Source organism: Ixodes scapularis, unplaced genomic scaffold (genome assembly GCF_016920785.2).
Source record: "Ixodes scapularis isolate PalLabHiFi unplaced genomic scaffold, ASM1692078v2 PGA_scaffold9__187_contigs__length_104089568, whole genome shotgun sequence".
In the NCBI taxonomy this organism is placed as follows: domain Eukaryota; kingdom Metazoa; phylum Arthropoda; class Arachnida; order Ixodida; family Ixodidae; genus Ixodes; species Ixodes scapularis.
In genome coordinates, this window is record NW_024609884.1 from 11957181 (window position 1) to 11965290 (window position 8110).

Here is an 8110-nt window from a genome sequence, read left to right on the forward strand (position 1 = left end):
CTTGTATCTTAGGATTCATCACACATTTTTCTTATTAGATACTATGCTCAAATAGGCCAATACATGTCCTGTCGCCTGGTACCATTCTAGTTTAAATTTTCTTCATGAAATAATTTACTCGAATTTTTAAAGTTCATAAAAAAATTAAGGTAACCCTAATTTGAACACGCCAGAGTTGGGCAGAAATACTCAAAAATGTATTTGGAAATACCAATACTCTTTAAAATAGTAGCTAAAATACTGATACTCAAATATATCTGTAAAAATATCAGTGTGTCGAACCAAAAAAAAATACGGGTTCAGTTACGGTTCAGGTTCAGGTAAATTTATTTTGTTCCGGTTCAGTTCCGGTTCGATTAATTCGATCCGCGAACCGGTTCGCGAACGGGTTTGGAAATTATAAATGACAAATTACAACATCAAAATAAATTACAAATAAAACATCTGAAATCAGCACATACGAAACGGGATACATCGTAGTGTAAGGCTCAGGGATTTCTACCAGGAATGGTTTCTTTATGTGCACTCAAAGCTTACCTCACCGACGTTTACGCATTCCGGACTTCATCTAATTGGGTCCGACGCAGTAGCTGTAAAATCCGCGACCTCCTTACAAACCCACTTACAAGTAGAACCCGCTAACTATCCCGCCACCTCGGCGTGTAAGCAATTGAAGGAACAGTGGGGAGAAAATACAGCTTTCTTTATTTGAACTAGCCTTCGGTAACTCAAATTAGACCCTTAAAGAAGTTTTCATTAAACAAGATACGGAATATGAAAAACACTTCACCGAACGCAACGCCAGAAGGACGTAATAGGATAAATATTAAAATAGAAGAGTTCGCTGTCTCACAAATATGTTAGCTTCTAAGTGCCTATACGAAACCGGATGCATTATTATCAAACTAAACAGAATTTTCTTTTCTCATTCCGATGGAAGCAAGCTTCAAGAACTCGCGCGTTCTAGAAACGTGTTATGAAATGAGCACACAGCAGCATTTAGGATTTACGAGATTGTAGGAAAACAAAATCCCGTGACGCGATTTTTTTTTTTTTTTGCACAGTCTTTTAATTTTCTTTCTTCCGTGCAAGCCGCGACCAGCGCAATACCGGTTCCTATGTCAAGATTCATGGATGCAGTGTTTGTCAAGATTCATGGATGCAGCGTTTATATTCTTAAGACTGAGTGGAGAAGAAAAATATGTAAGCGAGGTGTGCGTCAGTTGACGGCACTTAAAAAAACAAATGGCATTGAATGCACATTCATTGTGAACAGCGCGTGGCCGAACCGTTTTGACATGAGCCGGTAACCGTTATTTTTTTCCGGTTCAGTTCCGGTTCGGGTTCATCGCGATAACAATATAACGGTTCGGGTTCGGGTTCAGTTCCGGAAAAAATACCGGTTCGGTTTCGGTTTTCGGTTCGGTTCGGTTCCGGTTCGACACCCTGAAAAATATATCGCGATACTTATTGGAAATTCATTTTTTATAGAGGCAAACAGTTTTTTGGAAATACAAATACATTAATATATTTAGGGAGGGCAGAAATACAAATACTGAAATACTGATACTGCAATACATTTTTTTTTTAAATTTGTTTGAGACGCCAACTGAATTGAAGCTTGAAGTGGAAGTTTTTGATCCCGAAATTACTTTCCCGTAGGCTTGGCACTTTGCCTCGAAGGTACTGGTTGTGGACAAAGAAGCATCTTCAATGGGCTCGAAAAAACGTTCCATCAAGGATTGACTGTGGTCCCTTCCCTGATATCCTGTCTGACGAGCGATGCGAAAAGACTTCGACCTCTAAATAAATTTTATGTCATCCTAAATCTCATCAAAACATCACCACGCCCCTGTCCAATAAGGACGCCCCTGTCAACATTGATCACATGACGTCACGGTGGAATGAACTGGTATTCTTGCATCTGTAGGAATTGCCTTGAACATGAAACTTTACCCACACCGCTGTATGAAAGGGCAATGCGTACTTTCGTTGTAGGTGATCTTGTTGAAGATCGTGTAGGCAGATGCATTAATAGTGGACCACCTGAAGCATCCTGGAGCGCACGTCTTATCTTCTGTTATGGTTGAAAAAAGATACGGTGCATCCCTGTTGAGACGGTCCCTCCTGCCGGCCCTCCGCCTCCAGCGCATGAATGGCAGTCCTCAAGTTTCGCCTAGCATGACCCAGACAGAGACCTCGTGAATGGCTACCTGAGATGGCCGGTACAGGTGCGAGCCCTCCGAGAAACAGCGCACTCGAGATGAGTCGCAGGTGTACGAAGTCTGGGGTGGCACGGCGAGACCATGTTTGGCCTCCATCCTGGGTATCATCAGATCACCAGAGCAGCGGGTCACATTCACTTCAACTGATGACGTACCCTTGGGCCGTGCAATATTACGGGCACAGACGCATTCGGATATGTTTTGAACTTCGCTGCGTGTGTCATCGTACTATTTCAAGTCAACCACCGCCAGGCTCGTGTTGCAACGGACTGTGACTCAGCTTTGCCGGCTGGGTGTACTGTGTACGCTAAGGCAAGAGAGACGGTCAGCACCGGGCATTGGATACCAGCAAAGAATGACTCATTAAATCTCTATTTAGGGGCCTGCGGCAGAAGATGCCCTGACTCCACTCTTGGCACGCCACCTGGTTCGAGTCCTCGACTATGTAACACTTCTGATAAGAAAGAAGAAGACGCATAGAAAAATAGTTTGGAGAATCGGAAGGAACCTTGTTCAGCACAGTAACAATGCCCCAGCATCTCCCTGACCCTGATGACCTCAGAAGTAAAAAAAAAAGAAAAAACGTTTCGACTTGTTTTTTTTTTTTGTTGTTGTTTTTTTTTTGGGGGGGGGGGGGTATTTTTTAAGAAATGTAACGAAATACATTGAATCCTGATTGTATCGCGATACAAACAAGCATTTCAAATGTATTTCAATACAGGAATACAGATACTGGTGAACAAAATGTATCGCGATACATTTGTATCGCAATACTGCCCAACCCTGGAACCCGCCTTACTGAAACATTCCATTTTTTATTTCTTCCTTATTTTTTTATTGTTCCCAATAACGTTAACTTTCTCCGGGCATATCAAAGTTCCACTTCTTTTTTTTTTTTTTTTCTGTAGAAGTGCTTTAACGCACATAGATGCACCCCAATCGGCCAAAGGCTAGCTTCGCAAGTTGGCTTCACCGCAAAATTTTCCGCCTTAAAATGCCAAGGGTGGTCGGACGGACGTGTTTGGGAGGTGAAGGGGCGACGGAGTGAGTGAGCTAAAGCGTATATTCATTTTTATCAAATAATTGTTTTATTCAATAATTACCTCGCGGTGCCCATGGACGTAACAGCAGGGGGTTCACAAAACAAAAAAAAATCTTAATTTAATAAGCACGTACCTTGTTTTTCTGTGAGTCGATTGCATTGTGCAATCGTTCGAACAAAAAAAAATGGAAAGCATGTTTGTCCTAGTGCGCTACCAGTGTTGTACACATTCCTCAGAAAAAGGAACGAAAGCTCGTTCCTCGTTCCTTCTGATTTTTGGAACGCGTTCCCGTTACAAGTTCCATCTGTGAAAAAGGAACTCGCTCCCGTTACAGTTTAAAAAATGGAACGCATCGTTACATATACTTTACATTTGTATTTTTTGCTAATTACCACATTTAGTTAAATCAAGCAGAGTTTTTTATCTATCCCATTTATAGTCAACATACGAGTTTGTATGTCGTGATGGAAGGGCACCAGGAGAGAAAACACGCGGAAGTAGGGTTTCATTTGTTAATATATTCATGTTCAAAATCTCAGCTATTAACCATGTCCATGTTTGTAGCGGACAATTCAGACGAGCCAAATGTACTTTTATCCAAGATTGCACGAGCGTTTTACAACAACCTCACACGCTTCAATTTAACAGAGTCCCGTGTTAGAACATAACAACAGTTGCTTCTCGATGTTGCTGTCCGCAAGACGAGCAAGTAAAGGAGAGGGTAGGGCTTTTGGAAAGTCAGTCTTGAAAGCTACAAATACTTCGTTGTGACGGTTGGATTTGTTGTTCAGTTTGAAGGTAGGGGACAAGAGAAGGAATAAATGTTTTCTTTTGTCTATCTTTTAAGTGAATAATGTTCGGGATACAAGGGTGAGTCCGATATCTGGCAATCTGTGATCTTGTTGTAATTGCAGGTCTCGTTATCGAAGTTCAAAAATGGCTGTAGTCAGAATAAGATTTCTAGGTGTATAAGGATTCATGGAACCAAAGAAAGTAGCTGAGTTCGAAACAACCCTCTTTCTTTGTCTTTTCCTACAATTAAAAGTTTTGCTTTTTGTACCGCAGTTTCGGGCACTCAGAAAAGTATAAATGCCCACCAGCTCTCATGCACCCGAAACTGTTAGCAAGCGAGGACCACACAATATAATCCATAATATTAGTAGCCAAGAAGTTAAAGAGATCCTGCACGTCGTAAAGATATTGTTTTTGTACTTTCATACTTTCCCTGTGAGAAATAAAATAAAAATTTCCCCACTGGACGAAAAAAGGAACGCCGTTACTTCTACCGTTCGAGTAAAAATGTAACGCGTTCCCGTTCCAGTTCCAGTGATGCAAAATGGAACGGCGGCGTTCCTTCGTTCCTCCTAAAAGGAACGCGTCCCAGGAACGCCGTTCCGTACAACACTGTGCGCTACTCTCTAATTTTATACTGCGATCATTCCGACTAGATACATAATAAATTTGGTTTAAGTAGGTCTCGCTATTTATTCCAGTTTTATCTTTGGCTATCGTGAACGGAAATTTTAATTTTCCCGACGCGCGGGAAGTGGTTCCCAGTTTAACACTTTTTTTTTTTTCAGTTCTGTTCAGCTTCCTATCCTCCATATCTTCCGAAAATAGCCGCCCTGTTTTGTATTCTTTTTAGCTTACCTAATAATGCTTTTTAGGCTGGGTCCCAGACGACACAGGCGTACTCTAGAGTTGGTCTAACACATGTCAAATAAGCAGTTTTTTTTTTTTTTTTTTTTTAGTTAGGTTCTGAGCATTTTAAGTTCCATTGGATGAAATGCATTGCCCTGCCAGACTTCAGCATTTATCAGCATCCGACGAACAGTCATATGACAATGTCATACCTAAATACCTGTATGTAAGCTCCTTAGTAACTTGATCGTTATTTATAAAATACTGGTATTCGATTTTTGTTTTCTTTGTGAAACTAATATGAACACACTTTTTTAAGATTTAAATTCCTTTTCCACATTAAACACCAACCGGGTGATTTCATATAAGATCGATCAAAGGGTGGCTGGTCGGCATTTTTAAATTAACTGATATTTGTAAGTGCTATTGTCTAGTGTCTGGTATAAACAAATCCACACATAGTTTTGACCAGAAAGAATATTTGGGGACAGGAAAAATCGTAAGGCATGAAGAGGTGGACAGTTGCATTAACGCGCACTGATGGAGGGGGCACGTTTGAAAGTGAGTAACTAAAACGATAAGATTATGAGAATTCTAATACTTCTTTGGAAATAAACTGTGTGTAGAGCGCGCTTGTAATATAGAGTAATTATATGTATTTCTATTATATTTCGTTTTCCACAAATTGCCAAACATGCCTGCTCGAACGACAAATGGCAAAATTTGGAGGTCTGTATCTCATGAAATAATTTAGTCATTATCATATACTTTTCAGATAGTATTCTACTTACATATAGCCAATATCTAAAAAAAAAAATATATATATATATATATATATATATATATATATATATATATATATATATATATATATAAGGTATCTGAGTGATACGATAGTTGGGATATATTTAGGCAAACATGGGGGAAAAAAAAACGAAAAATTCCGACGCAAATAAAAGAAAAACACCACTTTCAATATTTATTTTAAATTTGGTTACCCTGTCATACTCTATTTCGGCATTCATTTCGATTAGAAACATGTTGCATTATTTCACTGAGAAAGAAGACACAGCTCCCCAAAGTAGGGTCCTTTTTCAAAGCCTACACTTAGCAGTGCCGCCTATGCGAGAAGTGACTCTGAGCTCCAGTTTCATGAAACTAACACACATCTTTCATATATTTTTATTCAGATGAGGCAATTGATAACTATAGCAATCGTTCACACAGTAAAAGTGAGGAGAAACTACTGTGTACAAAGAGCTAACATATTACGAACTAGTGATCCGAGAAAAGATCCTGCAGCTATCGGCCACTGGGAACTTTGTTTGCTTTATTTTCCTGCGACACTATATGCTCCTTTCCCTTCCCCTCTATCTCCATCTCTCCTTATATATATCCCTTACTTATATCTAGAATAAAAACATGTTCAAGCATTCCCTTTCTGCGTGATAGCTAGCAACAATTATTTCCTCGCGAAGATCACGACTATGGCGCAATAGTTGACAGAAGTAGCAGACGACACTCGTCGTTAGTTCTGGCAAAACGGCCGATACAATATTTTTTCTAATTTCCCCGCTCGCTGTCAAGGATTAGGGGGTTCGCTTCAATTAGCAAAATATGGCCACCGATGCCTTCTACTGAGGTACCTGTCGTCATCCCACTCGCTGGCGTCACGGACGATAGTATCAGGCACAAAGAGGCACACCGACAGACAGCAGAACCCCCAAATACTTGAGCCCCGCCTAAATATAATAGAGCGTAAACACTGTCGCCATGTTAACCTAGGAACGGTTAACATGGCGACAGTGTTTACGCTCTAGGTAAGGAAAAGCATGACGTGTGGAATGAGCCGGATCCTTACACGTGGTGCAAAGTGAGCCTTGAGAACGTGTCTGCTGCCCTAGAGTATTTCACGAAAGACGAGCTACAATCTTCGCGCCAAGGTCCCAACCAGAAGGACGTGATCTCTGTCATGCTCGACGGGGAGAAAACGTTCGTGCCAAAGCGCTTCCTGACACGCTCAATTCGAGAGGTCTTTCGTGTATACGTTTTGTCGAACAGCAGTCATTTGAGCGAATCGACGTTTTTGCGAATGACGTGTATCACTAAGGCGCGTGTTAAGGGACCCGACCCGACCCCGACCCCCCCCCCCCCCCCCCCCCCCCCCCCCGGACACGCCGCTTCGCAGCGACAGTCTGCGGCGGTTGACTACAAGTATATTATTAACCCATCTTGCCCACCCGTACACGCCGCATCGCGGCGGCCGTCCGTTCGCTAAAGTGTCTTTCGATGAAAAGTCGGGGGCGGGACTTCGTTCGCTAAAACGTCGTTCGACCAACTGAGTTCCACCCCGATAGTACATGTACAGAGAGTATTCACTGGCGACCTTATCTGTGTGCGCAGCTGATGAGTGCGTGCTGACGCTGAGCTTCCGCAGTTCTTTTGCAACGTGCATTCCGCACCATCAATATTACCGGTCCTAGCAGGCGATTAATGTGAGCTCGTGCGCTCTAAACGTTGCCCTCAAACATGGCGTCCAGTGAATACCCCTTATAGGCCTATTATCGTATAGTATTTAATAAGAAAAATGTGTGATGAATTTTAAGATGCAAAGCACCAAATGTGTCACCAAAACGTCAAAGATGTGATGTTTGGCTATTTTTTTTAATTATTTCTGGTATTAAATATCCCAAAGCAGTATAATTTAAAACAAAAAATAGGACATGCGTTATACATTTAAAAGAAAAATTTCTGTATTTTCGTTTTTACCTGTTTCTAACAACCGACAAGACTGCGTACAAAAATCAATATAATATTTCACCTTGCTTCACCTGAAAAATTTTGTGGATAAAAATAATAAAAAAGAAGAGAAAGTGGTTCTGTTCATTGCGGAAATGGGGGCTATAATATATATATATATATATATATATATATATATATATATATATATATATATATATATATATGTATATATATATATATATATATAACGGGCATGGTGGCGGAGGGGCCGAAGGCGTGGGTACAGAAGACGAAAAGAACCCTTGGTGAAAACCTTCCTGACGAAGGTTTTCACCAAGGGTTCTTTTTGACGAATCTTCCTGACGAAGGCCGGACTCCGGCCAAAACGTCGAAGATTAAATCGTCCGTTGTTGCTGTTTTCACCAAGGGTTCTTTTCGTCTTCTATATATATATATACA